The sequence below is a fragment of the Etheostoma spectabile genome, chromosome 8 (genome assembly GCF_008692095.1).
Source record: "Etheostoma spectabile isolate EspeVRDwgs_2016 chromosome 8, UIUC_Espe_1.0, whole genome shotgun sequence".
NCBI classification, from domain to species: domain Eukaryota; kingdom Metazoa; phylum Chordata; class Actinopteri; order Perciformes; family Percidae; genus Etheostoma; species Etheostoma spectabile.
The window spans coordinates 19,858,362-19,878,084 of NC_045740.1; the positions used below are offsets into that span (position 1 = coordinate 19,858,362).

At 40.8% G+C, this 19,723-nt stretch overlaps 1 protein-coding gene and 1 long non-coding RNA gene across 4 annotated transcripts in view; one reads left to right on the top strand and one right to left on the bottom strand.

The window, feature by feature from the left end:
• Positions 1–19,723, top strand: part of LOC116693755 (mixed lineage kinase domain-like protein) — a 525,120-nt gene that overhangs the window by 466,109 nt on the left and 39,288 nt on the right. The gene's annotated exons all lie outside the window — the stretch shown is intronic.
• On the bottom strand, positions 2,492–13,928 carry LOC116693828 (uncharacterized). Its single transcript, XR_004333010.1, has 3 exons — positions 13,713–13,928; positions 7,678–7,682; positions 2,492–2,503 (listed from the first exon to the last, which is right to left on the bottom strand). It is a non-coding gene; the product is annotated as an uncharacterized LOC116693828 (long non-coding RNA).

The following is a 19,723-nucleotide window of genomic DNA, read 5'->3' on the forward strand; positions in this document are numbered from 1 at the left end:
GTAATCTAGATTAAAGTTGGGATTAAAAACTGCACAGGCGGGGTTGTGGTCTGAACTAAACTTTATCCAGTTGCTTGGAATTTCAGTTTGTTTTTTTTCCTTCCCAGAATCCCAGGAATTCCAATGCAATTGCTTATGTGTCATCTCTCTCCCATATGGCATCCCATTTTACCAGCTATCGCTCTAGTGAGATTAAGAGTTACCGTGCCATTTGGAATTGGAGCTGCTGCAGTAACATATGGCCCAGAATATATTAATCTAAACGAGGGAATTCAACTTTGCATTATAAAATATGAAGGATTACCCAAGTTAAGGATATTGTCCATCTGTATACTTGTATACTTAATAGCTTAAGAGACATTGATATCATAAGCAACAGTAGTTTATGCATGCAGTTTCATAGAACTGATCATAACTCACATGGTTGATATCTCTAAAAACAGTTATGGAAATAATGTGTCCTGACATGATTAATAAAGATGCTAAACAGGTAATAAATATGTTTTTAGATGTTCAGATGGATCAGTGGGGCTCAGTAGGTTTATTGTTGAAACTAAATGAAAGGCTCAGTCACAACAAGTCCCAACAGTCACAACTCCCAAAACACCCTTTTCTTAACACTCAAGTGAAGTGAATTGGCACAAGGAATATTATATTATATGTCAATTTTTAAACTTCTTAAAGGATATTGGCTTTTTAATGGCAAGATTTAGAATGCACTTAGCTTAATTAAGCAGGGGGAAGCTACTTGCCTGTCAGTTGAATGTCAAAATATCCCTACTAGCACCTCTAAAGCTTACAGAGGATTGATCACATTGTATTCATCCGTTTACAAAGAGAAATGTAAAAAAAACTGTGTTCTTCTGCCCCGAGGCTGTGGAAAGTTGCGTGGATGGAGGAACATTTATATTAGCATAATTTATTAATATATTCTTTTGCCAACGTTAGCTATTTACACAGCTGAAAGCTATATTTAGCATCACAAAAATGTCTTTGTTGCTTCAGTTGACGTTAGCTCATCTGGGTTGCTCAATCTCGGGAGTCTGTTCCTAAAACAGAAACAGGTCTTGAACTAAGTTATTTTTCTCCTTGTGTGTCTGTTTGAAAAATCCCATTTAACTGGTAGAATGTTCAAGAGATATGTGGCTTGTGAAAAGGGTGTCCAAAATGTGTTTTAGCGACTATTGGGCAAAATAATCGGTTATAATCTGTGCTCACGTTGACTTCTCCTATTGGAATCAACCCAATCAGGACATGCAACTATTTTCCTAAAGAGGCGTGGCAGTGGCAAAACTCAAAGGACACAAATACAGGAAATGACTCTGAATCACACCATTTCACTTCTAAACCCTCTCTGATACCACTCTCATATTTGTATGGTAAATACAAAGTCATAGAGCAGCTGGTTAGCTTAGTAGCTATTGCTGGTGATCCCCAACTGGAGTCCTTTTCAATCTGGACACTAACTCAGTTCATATTCCTTTTTTACAACATTATGGGTGAAATTGCACATATACTTCCATTAATTCTGGTTTTAAATTCAAACTGACAAAAAAGGTCATTTGTAGGCCAAATTTAATCATGGACCCTAATAATAGACTAAGAAAACATATCTTTAAACAACTCAGTTTCTATATTTCTCAATTTCCATATGTGACCAAAACTGTGAGAGCAACGCAAAAGCAGAGTTTAGAAATGATATATCTTTTACCCAGTAAAATATTTTCAGTTTCTGATTCATGCTATTTAAAAAGGATCTCAATATGTGTGAAACTACAGACAGCCGTGATCATCCTTCTGCACCCAAAATGAGAAATCATACCTGTATTCTTACCAGACATCATGCATGATTCAGAATGTGTACAGTACATGCCATTTCAGTCACAAACCTCTTTCCTTCATGAAACGCTTATAAAAGACAATTTATTTATGACAATGTATGTATTGTACTGTACTGTACAATATGTGATTATAAATCCCAACTGTTTTCCACACAAAGCTCCCATTGTATTTAGACTTGATAAACGACTCCCATTACGTCTGTTAATTGACTCTCCTGTAACTGCAGCCACTGTAGATAAATTGAGATCAGTGTTTTTAGGGCACTCTAAATAAATGGGTGTTATACTGCAGCAGGGATGAAGCTATTAAGCGAAATCCCGATTTTAATTGGCAAACGTGTAAGTGTTATCCAGATTACACAAACACTTGAACCATCAAGAAGAGCCGGTAAATGTTTTTCATTTGAAACATGGGTATTTTTTGATTATTTAGCAAGGATTTATGATCATACTAAATGAGGCTTTAACACACATATACAGTCTCATTATATTTCCCTCATATTTGCACTGACTCTCTTTTCATTTTTTTCAGCCTTCCCAATAGATGTTGTCTGCAGGCTCATCACATATCAGTACATCGCTGCTGCCAAAGATACTTCAGGCACTTCCCTGCTGAACACACGCCATGGCTGTTACAGTTTCACTCCATGGCCAGAATAATGCTCCCTTCCCTGTGGTGCCAGCACAGTATTTCATTCTTTATCTTTTCTTTGTTTCTGACAGTGTTTCTTTTTTCATTTTTCTTTTTTACAATTTTGTTTTACGATCTTTTCTTTCAAGTTTTTTCTTTGTCTTTGTCTTACCCATCATCAACCCTTGAAAAAATGTACATGACTGCTCTGCTAAACAGTATGACCAAGCCATTACATATACACAATATATTATCATCATGTTATGTTTTTTCACCCAGCAGTTTTTCTTGGATTAGGGTGGCACCTAAATCATGGTTGCAGACGTTGCCATCGCCCTGCTCCGTGCCCTGCTGTGCCCTGCTGCACCCTTGCTGTGCCCTACTACACCCTGTTACTCTGCAGTGCCTGCTATGCCTTGTTACATCCTGCTATGCCCTGCAGTGCCCTGCTACGTCCTGCTATGCCCTGCAGTGCCCTGCTACACCATAAACTTCTCCAACTACTATTGCTAGTCAAAGTTCCATTATGTTTATAAAGACTGTTATTGCCGCTGTTCATCACACCCCCAGCCGGCACCGGAAACACTGTCCCAGGTTTCTTTGTAAATTATAGAGTGTGGTCTAGACCTACTCTACCTGTAAAGTGTCTTGAGATAGCTTGTTATGACTTGATACTATAAATAGAAATGAATTGAATCATTCATAAAGTCAATATCTAATTATATAAAAGTTAAAACATGTAAACTAACCATCAGAAGTTTGTGAAAGCTTCTCTCTCTCTTTCTCTCTCTCTCTCTCTCTCTCTCTCTCTCTCTGACACATACACACAAACAAATGCTCTTGCACACACCTACTCACATAGAGACTCAGGTTTTAGTGGGAGTCTATAGGTTGAAGAGGTCATCGTGTGCATTCATTGTTCCCATAATGTGGGCGTTGGGAAGCCTTTTGAGACTGTAACCCATAGCTGCAAACTTAAACTTAACTTGCAAATGCATGTCTCTTGCTGGTAATTAAGGATGGAGGTGCCGAGGGCTGGCGCGGAAGACTGCAAGGTGTTTTGATGGAGTGAGGAGATGATGGAGACTTAGACACTGCAGATGTACCGACTATCATGTGTGTCATCTGATTCCCTCCTAGCATTGTAATGTTAAAAAAAAAATTTTTTAAATCCCGGCAAATACTTTTGCCGTTGCAGTTGGAAAAAGGGGAAGACAGACAGATTGGTGGTATTCTTCAATTCTCATCTCTTAACTCCATGCTTCTCTGATTCCACACTAAACGATCCAGCTTTGGGAACAGTTTTTAAGAGTGACTGAGTGACTCAGTTCTGTCGTCTCACATTTCAATATTATAAAAGAAATCCATCTTTGAGGATTCCTGGGGCCACAGAAAAACTGATATGAGTCAGAGACTGTACGCATAATACAGATGAGTAATGCTGTATGTATTAATAAAAACAATCAGCAATATCGGGAAAACGTATATATATACCGTATATTTGTATGTATATATATATATATACATATATATACATACAGTATATTGGAAATGTTCTTGGGGATTTGGCCAATACTGGTGAGCCATAAAAAGAAGAAAACAGCTGGAAAGAAGGAATAGAGGAGGGTTATTACAAATTCATAGCCAGCTTTACTTTCATCTTATGTTCATATTGTCCACTGATGAAAGCACAGTTAAGTGCCACTACTTGACTTTCAGTGTTCAACAATTATCTAATAAAGGTGTAATAAAGGTGTGTGTGTGTGTGTGTGTGTGTGTGTGTGTGTGTGTGTGTGTGTGTGTGTGTGTGTGTGTGTGTGTGTGTGTGGTGTGTGCGTGTGCGCGTGTGTGTAAGTAAAAAGGAGCGCTCGATTTTGGCCTATAGTGCTCAGGTCACCATAGATTGCCAGTCCATGTAAGATTATGGTCTTTTTGCACTCTGTCCCATTGCTGAATGTCTTGTGTTACCACTATACAGCATTTCCTCCTTTGTTATAACAAATGTCGTCATCAATTCCTTCTTTGTCATTAGATTTGATGAGTACTGCTCGTATCCAGGTGGATGCACACCACTAGGTTTCTCAAAAGACGTGGATCCAATTAAACCACACAGACGGAGAATATCAGTATAGAAAAGCCCTACAGAAGCCGTATCCCACCATCTAGATTAAGTGACCCTGGCTCAGACTGCAAATGTAGAATTTAATTAGCTGAATGAGATGTCAAGTAGTGGAGTGTCTTCTCTCCCTAATTTAAAAGACTGAAATGGAAAGGTGAATAAACTCTGTACTGCCAAGACTGCCTCACTGTAGGGACACTGGAACCAATTTATTATGTTATAACATAACATGTGTATGTCAAATGACAAGGGAAAGAAAATGTAATTTTGCTAGATTTCTTTCTCATACGAAATTTAGTTTAACAGAGCGGAGAGGAGAAATCCAAAGAGTGTGGGGTATTTAATGTAAAAACCAGAAAGTTCTAGAAAACAGAAACCTTTTGGGTGACTAAAATGAGGCGAGACAGATGGAAAGCAAGTGATAAGATATCAAAAAGAGAAAGGGGGTGGGCGGAGAGAAAGTGAGTCTCTTGATCTGCCTTTTTACTGAAGGCGAGCACATTTTTCAGCTTCATAATGAGCAGGACTATGTGCTCCAACTTGGAATCAGCTCTTTATCTGGTGTCTGCTGGCCCCAGTGGCCAGGGTCGATATAGGATCAATTCAGGTTGTCTCAGACTGTACCTTTAACCTTTTTGTTTGTTTAATGGTATGCCAGAAATAAAATATAAGAGTCTTCTAGTTGAAGTCAAATTTAGAGACAATATTGCAAGTAGTTACAGCTTATGCATAACCGGACATTCACACCGCCAGCGACTTGAGCGTCTAAAGTTACTGGAAGTCGTTCATTTTCAATGGAAGCCGGCTTCTCTCAGCTGCAAGGAGCGGCAAATCTGTCGGCGTCGCGTTTTGGCCGTTTTGAGCGTCAATCTGAAAGTTGACATTTTCAACTTTATGGTAATAAGCTATGACGCGGTTTAGCGGCAAGCAGCGGCTAACGCCAGCAACCAATCGGAATATAGACGTCCTTCGCGCTGGCTGATCCCGTGGAGAAACTGATGATGTAAACTTTCGTTCCTACCAAAACATTAATTCTGAGGACAAGCTCATAATCGCCGTTGCTGGGTTACCTATCGTTTATGATATAACGTTGTTTGTACATAGGGACCAGTTAACGTTACCTGTGTTGGGCTGGAATCCTGCCCTTCTAGATTCTTTCAGGAAGAAGGGGTCAAGTCCGTAGGTTGGATGAAAGAACGTTTATTACCATGGAATATTCCAGAGACAAGGTTAAAGAGAATTATGCATCCATAGCTCTCCCTAAGTTTGTCTAACTCTTTTCCCTTTCTGCATGATCTTTTGTGCACAGGGGCAGTTCATTTGCTACCACGTGACACTGTGTGCGCTGTGTTTTGTCATCAGAAGGTTAGTGCCAAGCAGAGCTTGGCCTGCAAAATAGATAACAGGTCTCAGACTTCTACTGGAGAGGACCTTCACCCAAACACAGGACGTGTCCCTGACCACCCTTGGCCCTGCTTTTCAGAATTAGACTCACTTGGCAGAGCTATGGTTGGACACATTGTACCAAAACAACTTATTATAAGGTCAAAGTAAACTATGATGAACTATCACACTGAAACCAAGCAGACTATGTGTAATGCTTTTGTTCTTTAGCTCAAAATATAATGAATTTAACACACATGATTAATATAATGCACTACGTGAATATAATTATGTTCATGCACACATGATATAAATACATTTTATTCCAACACCTGCCGGCCACATTGTCTCTAACCGGTCCGATCACAGTGAAGTCCTGCACGGATCACTAGGTCAGTCTGGCGGCTGCTCGCTCTGCCTGCACGCCGCCACGGCTCAGCGGCAAGCTCAGCTGCAAACAATTAACAATACAACTTCTGTCATTATATATGTAATTTATAAAGATTTCTAGTGTCCGTGTATTCAATTCAATTCAATTTTATTTATAGTATCAATTCATAACAAGAGTTATCTCAAGACACTTTACAGATAGACCACACTCCAGAATTTACAAGGACCCAACAGTTCTAGTAGTTTCCTCCAGAGCAAGCAACAGTGCGACAGTGGCGAGGAAAAACTTCCTTTTAGGCAGAAACCTCGGTCAGACCCAGGCTCTTGGTAGGCGGTGTCTGACGGGCCGGTTGGGGTTAGAATGAAGAGTGGCAATAACAAAAATAGAAAAAATTAGTAGTTTGTAGCAGTTCTTTGTAGTAGTTCATGGCATAGCAGGACGCTGTGCAGCATTACAAGGCACAGCAGGACGTAGCAGGACGTAGCAGGACGTAGCAGGACGTAGCAGGGCACCGCAGTGTAGCAGTTGAACATGGCATCACAGAACGTGTAGCGGGACCATGGCGATAGCTGCTACCCTGATTTCGGAGCCTCTCTGATCCAAGGGAACATGCTGGGGAAAAAAGAACATAAGGGGTGTTTCTCAATGTCAAGGATCCTTCCTTGGTAGGACTCGTCCTTCCAAGGAAGGATCCTTCAGGAGCAGGTCAGAGTCCTCCTTAGCATTTGGAGAACATGTACAATGGAACAGGCTATCAAGTGCACGTCATTGCGGGCTGGCGTCACTTAATTTTTTTGCTGCATTTCAAAACACTGGATGAAATGATTGTGGAAGTGTTAACTGTGCTGTTAAATTATGCTGTTGGGATGTAGAAAATGAATCAGCAGCCATTTCTTAATGTCACGGAAGAATCCTCCAAAGCCATGAGGAGGACGCTACGTCATCAACGTCCGTTGAAGGACCGTTCCAATTTCGAGCATCCTCCAAATTCCTCCGAGGACGGAGTCCTTCATTCAGAAAATTTCCCATTGACGGAGAAGGATGCATATGTGTATCCTTCGCGGTCCCAAATCACCCACAATCCTATGCGCGAGCCTTTGACGGCTCGTTTAAAAAAAAACAGCTGATATAAGCGGGAGTTCGAGCGGCATCGCTGACGGTGAAGTTATAATTTAAATGTAAGTATCTTTAGTGTGTGCCGTACATTTGTTATCACCGTTAATGTTTTACATTAATGTCAAGCTTAACGCTTTAAAGCTTGTACAAATTGCTATAATAATTAGGTAGATACACCCCGAGCTGACGAACTAACTGAACCTGTCAGTTAACATTCGGCTGTTAGCTAGCTAGGTTGCCGTCTTTGTAAAGTTTAATGTGGCAAGTTCATCTCTTTATATGCCGTTACCGTATATGCGTAACGTTAGCAATAGCAGAGATTTAGAAAGTTGGTGTTTATCACTGGTTGTATCTGTAGACGGGAATTATCACTGCACCATGTTAACTTCACTAGCCCCGTTCAACGAAGGCTGACATGTATGAGCACTCCCGTGTAATAACGGTATGTTATAGCATTCATAACGTAGTTAAACATCTTTATGTTGTGTTAACTGTCTTTTAACAGGGACTAACGGAGGCGGTCACCAAGGACGGCAAAGCCACGACCAGCAGGGAGACAGAGGCCAAAGAGAGATGTTGAATACATTATTTGCTATATTAAAGATTGTCTTTCTAACAATAAATGCTTAAATTAACTGGTTTGTCCGTGTCATTAAGTTCTTGGGCTTGTGTATATATATTAAGTTTTCAAGGTCTATTTTCCCATCAAATTGTGACCTGGACAGAGGAAACTTCAATTATTTACTATAAGTCAACAATTATATTCAGATGCTATCTGTATACATGTTTAAAAAAAGAAAGTAGCTGTTAAAATTAGCTTGCAGTTTACTGCATACATGTAAGATTAGCTTATTTTACAGGTCAAGAAATGAAAAATATGATCAGCAACTACAAGGTTAACCAGCTAATGAGCTACCACAGGCAGGTATGACATGCAGTAAACTGTAAGTGAGAAAGATTAAATAATACTGTTGACACGTGTCAAACATGAAAAGTCATACCATTGATAAAAATCCGCCAACACAGTAAAGGTAGGTGTGTGTAATGGTCAAGGGTTGTTACGTTCATGATGAAGAAAACTACACAGTGGACTTCACCTGTATAATATACTTGTGATGCAACTGTAACAGGACAGGTTGACTAACCTAAAACCTTCTCCTTGTCTGCAGTCTGCAAGCAACAACATCATCGGCAGCTGTCTGATCGCCCTTCATGTTGAATAATATACTTGTGTGTACAGTATATAGTAATGTTTGAACATGTACACCTTACGAGTTGTTACAACAGCATCAGAACAATTCCACGTCAAAATTTAACGGAAATAACAGTAACAATAATAGTTTATTACATAAACACACCCAAGAACTTAATGACACGGACAAACCAGTTAATTTAAAGCATTTATTGTTAGAAAGACAATCTTTAATATAGCAAATAATGTATTCAACATCTTTCTTTGGCCTCTGTCTCCCTGCTGGTCGTGGCTTTGCCGTCCTTGGTGACCGCCTCCGTTAGTCCCTGTTAAAAGACAGTTAACACAACATAAAGATGTTTACGTTATGAATGCTATAACATACCGTTATTACACGGGAGTGCTCATACATGTTAGCCTTCGTTAAACGTTGTTAGTGAAGTTAACATGGTGCAGTGTTACCTCCCGTCTACAGATACAACCAGTGATAAACACACAAACTTTCTAAATCTCTGCTAACGTTACGCATATACGGTAACGGCATATAAAGAGAGATGAATATGCCACCGTGCATTAAACTTTACAAAGACAGCAACCTAGCTAGCTAACAGCAGAATATTATATAATAGGTTCAGTTAGCTAACGTTAGCTCGGGTGTATCTACCTAATTATTATAGGAATTTGTACAAGCATTAAAGCGTTAAGCTTTACATTAATGTAAAACATTAACGGTGATAACAAATGTACGGCACACACTAAAGATTAAATTATAACTTCACCGTCAGCCATGCCGCTCGAACTCCCGCTGAGGTCCGCTATTATTATTTTTAACGAGCCGGCAAAGGCCCGCGCATAGGATTGTGGGTGATTTGGGACCGCGAAGGATACACATATATGCATCCTTCTCTGTCTATGGGAAATTTTTATGAATGAAGGACTGAGTCCTTGGAGGAATTCGGAGGATTCTTGACATTGGAACGGTCCTTCGGCGGGCGTTGATGACGTTGATGACGTGGCATCCTCCAAATTCTGGCTTTTGAGGATCCTTCCTTGACATTGGGAAACACCCAAGGACCCCGGGGAATGACTCCCCAGAGCTAGGTTAGTAACAAGCAATTCTGGGACATGGATGCACATAAATGAAAAGATGGAAAGATAGAGGAGAGAGGAGCTCAGTGTATCAAAATAAGTCCCCAGCTGTCTAAAACTATTACAACAAAACCAAGACAGACGAGGTAAAGAGAGCTCCAGCCCGGTCGGGCCAGAACTCTCCCCAACCGGATCGGGCTGTATGCCAAGTCTCCCTTTAGTTCTATTATATTCTTGATTATATGATAGATAAATCTGAAAACTATGTGACTAACTACTACTCCCTAACAATATTCGATTCTATGCCCTAACTAGTGTATCAAAATAAGTCCCAAGCTGTCTAAAACTATTATTACAACAAAACCAAGAGAGACAAGGTAAAGAGAGCTCCAGCCCGGCCGGGCCAGAACTCCCCCCAACCGGATCGGGCTGTATGCCAAGTCTCCCTTTAGTTATATTATATGATAGATAAATCTGAAAACTATGTGACTAACTACTACTCCCTAACAATAGTATTGGCCGTGGCTGCGTGTGTTTCTCCCCGCCGAACAGAGAACACCGCCACGTCAGAGAGGCCAAAGTGTCAAAAAGCTTCCCCGTACTTTTTGACAAGTGTCCTTGGCGGGCCAGCCAGAGCTTTTTTGCAGCTCAAGTCGGTGGCGGTGTGTACGCACGGTGAGGAATCAGACTTCCTTCAATACAATCCTGTCTTGCTCTACCACCAACAGTCTTTCCGGGGGTCGGAATTCCCGACCTGAGATTACCCTCTCTCTTTATCCTTCTTCAGATTCCTCCTTCTGCAACGGTGTGTAATTATCGGTGCACCTGGTCCAGGCTTCCAGTTCCCACCACAAATCATGCAGATCCATCACTAGACCATTGTTCTCTCTGCATATCTGGCCAGAGTTAATTTGTTACTGTGTTAATAAATTTCCTGTGCGCTTCTCCGATCCGGTATGCAGTTTTTGAGCATTTTTTCCCTGTGTTCCTGTTTTCCTAAGTTTCTGATTCCCTTGGATTTCGACCTTTGCCTGTTTTCCCGGATTTTCCCTTTACCTGCCGTTACTGGGCGCTGTTGCCTGAGCATGCTTGTGATGCTATCTAGGTGAGGGTGCAGTGATGGAGTCAGGTGACATTTTTATACATTCTATCATATGTTATGTGATGAAATGCATTTTAGGTAATCCATGAAAAATAAAAATAAACAATAACCCATACATCTAATCTATTTTAAATCTAAAGATCAATAAAAACCCAATTTTTTTTGTTTACATTTTATACATCTGATGTTTCTGTTGATGACGCCCACACTCACACTTTTCTCTCTCTTACTGTCTTTCCCTTCTGTCCTCCTTGTTCCTTTCGCTCAGTTTCTCTTAATGCAACATTCATCAGCTATTCCTTCATTTAAACCCAGCAAATTGCCGAAAGTTAAACACGCATACACCGGAAATAATATGAAACCAAACTCAGTGTCCTAGGATTGCTTGCTGATTTATGAAGGAGTAACAGCATCTTGATAGTGTTATATCAAGACAGAGATGACCTCTGTCAGATGTAGCATATCCTGCCGTTGATAAAAACAAAAGACTTTGTTGCGGCTGTCACCCGTCCAACAAAGTGCTGCCATGAGGGATTAAACACTGAGAGGTGCATAAACACACTGTGACACGCTCAAGATTGTATTGCTATGATTTATTCTTACACAAGTAAAACACAACTGGTTTTGCAGTTACCAAATGTAAAGTAACTTTGTGAGTCAAAACAAGTGTGTGAGTGCGGCAGTCAACAGAAAGTGTTCGCTCCCAGGCTTGTCAAAGCCTCACATGTCAATGTTTTAATTGAGATTTTATTGTAAGTGCATATTTGGTTTTTATGTGTGTCTTTGTATGTATGTAATGATGTGATGTAATTTTGATGCCTATCTTGGCCAGGTCTCCCTTGCAAAAGAGATTTTTAATCTCAATGGGTATTACCTGGTTAAATAAAGGATAAATAAAAATAAAAAATAAGGCCCAGGTGAACAGGTGAAGCCAATAAATCTTGATGTCATCACTTCTGCTCAAGCCGCGATGAACACGCCCACCACCTACAATATAAGTGAACAATCAAGAAATAATAACATAAATGAGACCATAAAACACATGCAGCATGTTGCTCCTATGCCCTTCATCATCAGTATGAACCATTTTTACTACAATATCTTTGTTTACCAATTCATGAAAGGGGGGGATGCTAACAAACTCAAAAGAGCTATTCCCTCGTGAGATCTTTGGTTTCAAAGAAATGCTCCAACAGCAGCTGATCCCTCTCATTAAGCCCCAGATCTTCCTCCCTCTTGGATCTACCTGTAAACACCTTTGCGTTTCCTGGAAAACAGCCACCTGACTCAACGCGCCTTTAACCTGGAGAACAGTGGTCGACAACAGAAGGTGAGATAAATCATTTACAGCTGCATATGCTGTTTGCGCTGTATGTTCTACACAATTGTTCATAATTGCGCGTGTGTGGTTTTGGGAAAAAAATATGCTGTAATGGTTTTACTAGTGTTGCTCTTGTTTGCTGGTGTTACTGTGACTGGAGAACCAAACACGAATATACTGTATCGCAATTTGGCAGCCATTGATCTGGAACCAATATTGTGTCTGTCAGTGTTTAACAAGGGCATTAGACATCCAGCAATATCAGCACTTGTGGATTCCTTTAATTATTGCTGATTTAGATGACTAAGCAAAGGAGATCTCTACTGGTTATACAACCGGAGACTCCAGAAAGTCTCTGTGCCTGTACAAAAAGTCCAGCACGTAACTCATTTTAATGACAATGGCACACTTTCCCACTTTTGGTTTTGTACGGATTAAACAAATGAAATACAATGTGTTACTATGTGAGCTTTAAAGGAGCTTGTTGGTGACCCTCCCTGTTTCCAGTCTTCATGCTAAGCTATGATGACCACCTGCTCTAGCTTCATATTCTGTATGCACTAATGCATATGTTGTATCTTATTTGTTCAATCTGTTCACAGAGAGGAATGTAAACATGTGTGGTGTTGTGGCTGGGTGCAGCTGGTTCCCTCTGCTGCAGTCTTTATGCTAAGCAAATTACCCCCCATGGCTTCACAGCCGTGTGGAAAGTACAGAACAATCTTACTTTTTTCATTCTTGAAATGTTTAAATGCACAATAAATCCCATGGCAATTATTGTCCCTGATATGATTATACTCTGTGCGTTACAGCTCAGATGTTAGTTTCTCATCCTCACTAGTAAAGATTTGTTTACCCACACATTCATGGAAACACTGATTGATTATTTTTTTATTTTTTTTAGATAGTGTTAGAAAATGTTTCACATTGCCGGTGGATGGCACGCATGCAATCAGCTAGTTGGCTGCCTCCCCTCTGCATCAGCAACACTGCCATCTGGGTAAGCCCACACACACCTGTCCTTTATGGGAGTGAGCCACAGAGAGGTGGGCAGAGGTCATGCAAAGAGAGACTGAACATCAAGTTATCCTTACAGAGTTTAAGGCAAGACACACCAGGCAAAAACATTGTCATCGATGTGAAGATCTGTTTTTCTTCCATATTATATCATCTTTCAGACTAGTGAAAAGAAAACAAGCAAACTACATTTACAATGTTCAGATTTCTGCTCTGGAAATATATGCATATTCTCACATATTTCACAAGATAATGTCTCATTTGCATATTTAAACAACATATTAGAGACCTTGAAATACAAACAATACTTAAATAATTACATCCTAATGTAGATAATTAAGTGGGGAAGTTTCACGGTGATATTAGTTGGAAGTTTTACCCTATTCACCCGTAGTGAGTGTTGCTTTAAAACGGATCAAAAAAACACAGTTACTGTAAGAAGAAGTCACTGGATTTATTTGATTAGGACAATGCACATTAAAAGGTGCCAAAGAAAGAATTTGGATTAACATTGACAACTTTTCAGTCCCTCCCCCTCTTTCTGCTGAAGTCCAAACAGTCTCCTAAGCCCCTCCCCCCATGAGGGAGAATGAATGCATTTGCCTGAGCAGTGATTGGCACGCAGTTAGACACCCACCCAGCCCTGATTGGAGGATATTGAACAGGGAGCAGTGGATTTATGCAAATCTCACTAGAGGCTGTAGGTGGTGCCAAAGGAGCCTGTTTTTTTTTTATTTTATTTTTTTTGTAATTACCTGCTTCATGTAGTTCTACTTGAAAAGTTTCAACAAATATGACAGAAAGTGTTAAGCTTCAAGGTAGTGAGGACCAAAATGCAGAGAAGAGGCAAGCAGGCAGGAGAGTTTAGTTGAGGATTTATTCCACACAGAAAAGGCATTCAAAAAGGAGCACAGAAATGCAAAGAATCAGTCCAAAACACAAAAATTTAAAAGTCCAAAAAAGGAAGAAAAAAAATCTCACAGGGAAACAGAAACCTCGAGGAAGAGACAAAATGCAAAGCCAAATGACTGGAACAGAAACATGGTGAACAGAGACACCAACACACTAAAGCATCTGACAAGAGACAAGGGAACACAGACACTAAATACACTGGGTAATGAGATAATGACAGGCAGGTGACAAAAGGGCTGGGAAACATAAGGTAATCACAGAAGCGGGAAAACGCAGGAAGAAAAACCAAAGACTAGACAGCACAGAAAACCAGACTATCAAAATAAAACAGGAAACAGAACACACAGACACTCAAGGGAAACACAAGACAGAAACTACAACACAAGACTGCTGAGGAATCTGGGACACAAGTAAGAGGAGACAAGACAGAACCAAAATACCAAATAAGGAGATACCCAAACCCTAACAGAAAGTAAGTTTTACAAGGCTTACCTACTGCATCTTTACTCAACATTTCTGTGATTGTGCCAGTGTTTATGGTGGGAGGAAACCAGAGCAATCTGAGTAGAACATGTGAACTCCACACAGAATAGGCCCAGATCAGTGATTGAATTCTTGCTGTGAGGCAAGTTGGCACTATGCTAACCAATTGAGTGCTAACCAATGAGCCACTGCAGCACAGTGGCTCAGTGGTGAATGCCTGTCTGTCTGTCTGTCTTTGTCTGCGGTGAATGCTTCCATCAACAGTTAAGAGGAAGTATGTAAAAGGTGAGAAAGATGTATGCAAATGCGTTAATATAGAGTGAGTAGTGAAAAAATAGATGGAAATATGCTGCTTTCGCCAAGTACTTCAATATCATCCTCACTCAAACAGTACATTTAATCCATTTGGATAATTAGAGGGAAACATACTTATTACAGGAGAAATTGATGTCACACATTCATGCATTTTGTTTGCATCATTTTTTTTACAAATGTAGCTTGGAGCGACACACCTGTTCCCTTGCCTTACACACAATGCAGCCTGATCCATGGATTAAGGGTCATGCACATCAAAAAGGTCAAATTTATTTCCCCTCCGGGCTTGCAGCGAGTGTTGGCTCAGTTTGCTTGTGTCTGCAGAATTTCTGACAGGGCTGTTAGTTGCCTCCGGAGGAAGCCTGCTCCACATCACTCTTCTCTGCTTTCCTATTTATTCACCAGAATTATTCACACTCAGCTAAAAACAGAGCTGACCGCCAAACATTCTTAGGTGCTGAGGTAAAATGTAGAGATGGATGAAAGGATAGCTGCATGCTACAGGGGTGTGCAGATGTGGCGTGTGTGCTGCAGCACCGGAGCGACAGTTTGTGTGTGAGTGATGGAACGTACATGCTGTGGTTTTAAAGTAGGGTTGAATCCTAAACGATTATCGACTAAGCCGTTTTTCGGAGAAGACAGAACGTGAAAGGTGCCGAGGGCCAGTTTTAAAAAACCTGACTTGCCTAAAAATTAGCTCACAAAAACATCTTTAAGCATTCCCTAGCTCAGAGCCAGCTGTGCAGGGTTTACAACCTCACACTTTTTCTGATTAAATCATGAGAGGCCATCATGTGTCACGAATGAATATGTATTATGGCTTTAAAAACACGTTTCTTAGTGTTTCTGGATAGCTAAAAGGACATAGTCATTGTATGCAACCTGATGAGAAAAACAAAACACCAAACTGAATTAAAGCTGCAGTGGCACCGGCAATGCTTACACAGAACAGCCAATAGGAACGCTCTCTCTCTCTGAGATGACCTGTGATTGACCAAAGTCTCCCGTCACGGCTAGATTATCTAAATCCTGGAAACAGAGGCAAGAGGAGGTGATTAAATCTAGTTTTCACTCGGACCAATGATGCTGAAAGATTATTGTGAAATTTTTGCCCAACGACGTGTGTGTGTGTGGTGTGTGTGTGTGGTGTGTGTGTGTGTGTGTGTGTGTGTGTGTGTGTGTGTGTGTGTGTGTGTGTGTGTGTGTGTGTGTGTGGTGTGTGTGTGTGTGTGTGTGTGTGTGTGTGTGTGTGTGTGTGTGTGTGTGTGTGTGTGTGTGTGTGTGTGTGTGTGTGTGTGTGTGTGTGTGTGTGTGTGTGTGTGGTGTGTGTGTGTGTGTGTGTGTGTGTGTGTGTGTGTGTGTGTGTGTACACTTGTGTACTTGTCTTTTATCACAGGCAAACACATTGAAATGACTTGTTATAAACTGTTGCTGGACCTTTGGCACCACCACTAATTAGAAAGCTGACCAGTCGATGACAGCGCACTCCCTCCCGGTATGGTTACCACTGCATTGTTCTTTCATAATGACCTTGGCTCATCCCACAATCACGTGTCTGATTGCATCACATATACACACACAACTGGCTTGTTAGCTTTTGCAGCAATTACTGGTTAGTGTGTGAGTAGCCGTTGGGCACATTTAGGGTGTATCACTCTGTAGTGACCTCTCCATCAACTCTGCAAAGTTATTGTAGAATTATCTATTTTACACGTTAGTTGTGCCTTATTTGACAGTGATGTAGAAATGAGTCCCTCAACAGTATCGGGAACTACTTAGACAACCAAGACCATCTCTACAGAGAGGGGGCACATGTCTGTGATCATCTCTGCTGGGCATCCCGATAGCCAGTGTGCAGGCGGGAGCTGTGTGTCCTTTTGCTGAGCCTTTCAACCAGGTGACTCTTTTTCTGTGTGCCGACCTGACGGCCACATTCTGCATCATGCACAGGTTGTAGGAGCTGATAACATTTCACTACAGTTGTACCTCCCACAATTTCATGTTAAAAACAGAAAAACTTGTTGCTTTTTGCAGCTTGTATTCACAAATCGGTCTTGTCGTAAAGACAAATGTAACACTTCACTAGTCACTACTAATCGCATGACTAGAGGCCAGTGTTTCTTCAATTTAGTGGCTTTTTGTTATGAATATAAGGCGTTCGTTTGAATTTTCTTTCAAAATGAGGCTTATTTTGAGCCCCATGTGGACCTTATAAAAGTTGAACAACTTGTAACATAATCAGCACTTATAAAAAAAAAAAAAAAGAGAGCCAGCTTTGTTTCCTTCAAAGACACAGAGCATGTATTTCAGAGTCATTGCATCACTAACTTGCTGAATTGCTGAAGTTTTCAGAATTTAAAAGACATGCAATAAACAACAACAAAGGTTTAGTCAGCAATGTTTCTTCAAAAATTGGTATGCTGAAATTCTCAGAAATAACAGTTTTTTATGTCTTCTTTTTATAGAATATCTTTGAAAAATACTCATTAATGAAGGCAATACTGCCAACGTGATTGTGCAACATGAACCCTGATGCAAATTTAATGATCTTGGGTAAGACCAGCACTACGTTGTCTTTTCTTCACGTGCTGCATACATTAAGAACTGAGACATGGGTATGAAAGACGAAAGACAGGCAGTGTAACAGTATTTCTTTAAGGCTGACGGAGCAGCCCGTAGAGACAAACAAGTCCCTGCTACAGCAACAATTCAGACATGAAACCAGAAACAGAGAAACAAGTGAATGAGACAAACAAAATGAATTCAGTTTCCTCTGGAAACACAGCTAACACTTCCCTCTGTCCCCCTGCTATGTCAGGCCTCTCCACCACTTATATTTATTATTCAGAGGGTGTTCCTCAGCATCTATTCCATTGATCTACCATTCCTAGTCATCCCCACCATAGATTTATAATTTATCACCCATGGCTATAAATCTTTAATTGTTTTTAGAACACCCATTGGGGATGTATAATTCAATAATCTGCGCACCAAAAGCAAGCTTTTTCCATGAAAGTAAAATTATACTTCTGCACAAGGGATGTACAAGTCTCCCCCGATACCATGTCACACAAAACTATCCTGGAGATCCTTCTGAATTGTTGTCTGGGTGCTGGACTGGACTTTGCATAGGGAGAAGATTTATTTTTTTGTCCCTCCGTCTGTGTGTGTCTTTCTGTCGGTATGTTTGTCTGTCCAATTTGATGAAAACTAAAAGTGTGAGTGGAACAACAAAAACAATACAAGCATAACAATGTGCTGAATAGAACATGAATTCATGATGTTGGATGATTGTATTGTATGACAGTGCACATGTCCAAATTTATATATTAGTATGGAAATATAACAAAAATATAACGAGTATCCTCAGTTAAATTTGTTAGTGTTGTGCTGGCAGTTCCAGAAGGTCTAATGTGATCAATAGGCCTTAAATAAGAATTTGTTATTAAACCAAGACTAAAAAACGTTTTGCTGCCATGTCTGCTAGACAGAGACTGCTGACTCAGCAGCCCACCAAAACTTGGCCCAAACATCACTTGGATTTGTAAAGAAGCTTGTCCCCAATAATGCTCGGACACACCCCAAGCCTTGGCACTGTGCCTCTTTAGTGAATTGTAAAGCCCATAAAAAGCTGAATTAATAGTTTGCAGGAGTTTATTGGCAGGCTGTACCACTGAGAGGCAGTCAAAGGTAATTTAGGAGACATTTGACTTGGCTGTTAGTGTGGGGAAATGAAGCCTTCTGACTGTAAAAAGTCTCACATTTTAGATAACGTCTATCTTCCTCTGTTCCTCTGAATAATGAATCTGAGCATGCCAGTTTACAGCCATTTGAACATATTCAAAATGCATCTCATCTCTCTCAAAGCACAGGCACATTTGGTGGGGATGTGTACCTATCAGATTTCATCATGAGTCATTTTGTACCCACCACTTTCTTTGAAAACCTCAAGCTCAGTTTAGTAAAAAAAAAAAATAAAGTTCATAATGTTCACTCTTTAGCAACAGATGCCAACAAATCCACAAAAATCTCTGTCCCCACAGGGCAGACACAGACACAGCTGTTCTGCTGCTGCTCTGGCTACACACAGTCTGATGTCATGTCATGTCATCATCAACATGGAATCTGGATACATGAAACAGAACATAGTGGCTCATATGTCTAATGCTTTTTGAAAACTTAAAGGTGCCCTGCCACACTGTTTTATTACTTTGTGGTAATGTCTGAAGTTCTACCATGGACTCTGTAACATCTTTTGTGGAAAAAATGCCTTGGTTACCTTGTTTCAAGCCATTCTAGTGAGGTATAGAAAGCCTGCAGGAAGATTCAGCTCGATTTGCGCCAGTTATCATTAATATTTAATGAGATAAGCGCTGATTGACTCTGATTGGCTAACAGCTAGCCAATGAGAAACTGGCTATCAGCATCCACTACCCAGTGCAACTGGGCGAGCTTGTGAATAGTGATGAGCTGACAGAGCAGGTAGCAGTTCATTTTTACATTTACGACATAACACAAACACACATCCATCCATCCATCTTCATCCGCTTATCCGGTATCGGGTCGCGGGGGCAGCAGCTCCAGTAGGGGACCCCAAACTTCCCTTTCCCGAGCCACATCAACCAGCTCCGACTGGGGGATCCCGAGGCGTTCCCAGGCCAGGTGGAGATATAATCTCTCCACCTAGTCCTGGGTCTTCCCCGAGGCCTCCTCCCAGCTGGACGTGCCTGGAACACCTCCCTAGGGAGGCGCCCAGGAGGCATCCTTACCAGATGCCCGAACCACCTCAACTGGCTCCTTTCGACGCGAAG